The 2,242-nt window shown below is 41.1% G+C and overlaps 1 protein-coding gene and 1 long non-coding RNA gene across 3 annotated transcripts in view; one reads left to right on the forward strand and one right to left on the reverse strand.

The window, feature by feature from the left end:
- LOC102677890 (tyrosine-protein phosphatase non-receptor type 13-like) overlaps positions 1-2,242 on the forward strand; it is a 158,438-nt gene that overhangs the window by 75,731 nt on the left and 80,465 nt on the right. The gene's annotated exons all lie outside the window — the stretch shown is intronic.
- LOC102678394 overlaps positions 493-2,242 on the reverse strand; it is a 7,466-nt gene continuing 5,716 nt past the window's right edge. The window contains exon 3 of the long non-coding RNA XR_421612.2: positions 493-887. This is a non-coding gene — a long non-coding RNA (uncharacterized LOC102678394). The remainder of the gene's footprint in view (positions 888-2,242) is intronic.

Raw genomic sequence — 2,242 nt, forward strand, 5'->3', positions numbered from 1 at the left:
AGCAAAGGAAAAACGGTAACTTGGCACAAAGCAGTGGCAGTAATGCGATAATTAAACAGAGCCAAATACGTTAAGTCAGTTAATCTTGTTTTATTTATTAACCCTTTTCTTTAAGCATTCTTTAAGATAATCCCGTATGCTTGGATTCATTTGAATCGCTGGAAATTTAAATGACCGAGTCTTAATGTATATTATATCAAGTAGATTAATTACGAGATTATAACCTCGTTCTATCTCCAGTGTTCTTTTGTTTCTTAAATAAATATCGTTCGAATTGTTCAAATTGTACTGAATGTTATCGAAAAAAAGAAATGGCGCTTTAAAACTTTTCATAAATACATATTTATAATTCTCGCGTTATTTTCGAATACAGTTCTCTGCAAAAATTTATCTATAATAAAATTACCAAAAAAAAAGAAAAAAGAAATTGAAAGATCAACACTCTTTAAAAATAATAAAATTTAAGTTTCATAAGATCTCAGATCACTCTTCCATTCGTACACGCTACTTCCATCACACTACTTTCATCGTTAATCTAAATTATTACCCATCATCATCATTATCATCATCATCATCATCATCATCATCATCATCATCATCATCATCATCGACGAGGAGAAAGAACGGCAACCGACTCGGCGCATAGCTCAATCCCAGAGGAATTCGCGATCACGCAAGGAGCATTAGAAATAGACCTAACCAGCGCCGACAGGGAACCCCTAAGAAGAAGAAGACTGGAGCGAAGAGGAAGTATAATAATTGGATGTCAACAGGCGCGAGCGCGCGTAACATTGGCGCACGTACGATTCTGCTAACCCATGTCATTCCATCCATTCCAACTCCATCTTGCGTCTTCCACATTCTCTCCTCCTCCTCCTCCTCCTCTTCTTTCTCCCTAAAAAGAGAACCTCTGCTCCTCGTCATCTCCTTCTTCTTCTTCTTCTTCTTCTTCTTCTTCTTCTTCTCCTCCTCCTTCTTCTTCTTCTTCTTCTTCTCCTTCTTCTTTCTGCTCTGCCTCGCCACTGCTGACAACCCGCCGCGTAAATAAAATAAGAGAGCTGCTGACAGTTAGCCTGCCCCCTAACTGCGCGTTACGCGCTTGTAGAATAAATTGATATGTCACCGACAGAGTTAATAAAGTTAATCGGGGATGCAAAGTAAATTAACGGCACCCTGTCGGGGGAGGAAAGTTTAACAGGAGCGTGACGAAGGTCGGATCGAGTTGGGATCCAAGTTGGAGGATTCGAGGAATGGACGGATGGATAAGGGTGAAACAAATCGTATCGAAGGTGGAAAGTACCTCGGAGATTGGGAAGGTTGTTCGTTATCGGGAGTTGGAGAGTTATTTGTAAGCGATCGTGAAGATTGTCGGCAAGATGGGAAATCGATATGTGGAAGAATAGTTGCGTGAACGAGTTTGGAGGAATCTTTTATCGTGTCATAAATGAACAAAGTATCGTTAGTATCGTAGGAAAATAATTAAGGATTGTTTAACCCTATTCGTGTCATTTTGCGACGACATATTTATGTTTCTTTTTCATTTTACATCTTTCCAATCATTCAAGTTTGACAACAGGATGAAAAGATTGCAAGATCATTTTCTTTCTCCAAATTATAATAAACTGTATATCCATTACACTTCTCGAGTCCAAAGTAATTCGAGTCCAGGAAAAGTTATTCCATTTTTTTTAAAACCGTTAAAATTTATACTTCGTTCGTTGATTAGGGCCATCGTCTGTTGAGCAAAAATGAGGCGGAAAATGAATAGTGCCACCGTCCCAGGAGTGTAATCCCGATTATTTAATGGGTCAAGAGGCCCGGCAACAAAGCAGACGGAAATTAGAGATATTCGTCAGCGGTCTGGGTGGTATTCGCGTGTTCATTTCCCCTTTGGCCGGGTTATTCGTCGCCCTCGGTCACACCCACCCCCCTAGCGGGTGGCCAGGCACTCGGCCAACTTGATTTTGATCTCCGACAGGAACACCCGTTCTTGTACACCACACTCGAGATCCGTCGCGCTCTCGTGACCGTTTGTCCTAGAATCGTGTCGTGCACAAGCCTCCTCTCATTGTTGGATCGCGTCGACACGTTTCCCTTTTGCCGTTCGCGTTGCGCATCTCTCTTCGCGCGTCGATCGAGAACTTTGATTCGGGAGAAATGGATCGAGAGAAGTTCCGTTCGAAGTCCAGCAAGATGTTAATGATTCCTCTTTCTCTCTTTTTTTTTTTTTTTTTTTTTTTTT

This window comes from Apis dorsata, unplaced genomic scaffold, assembly GCF_000469605.1.
Source record: "Apis dorsata unplaced genomic scaffold, Apis dorsata 1.3 scaffold_194, whole genome shotgun sequence".
NCBI lineage: Eukaryota > Metazoa > Arthropoda > Insecta > Hymenoptera > Apidae > Apis > Apis dorsata.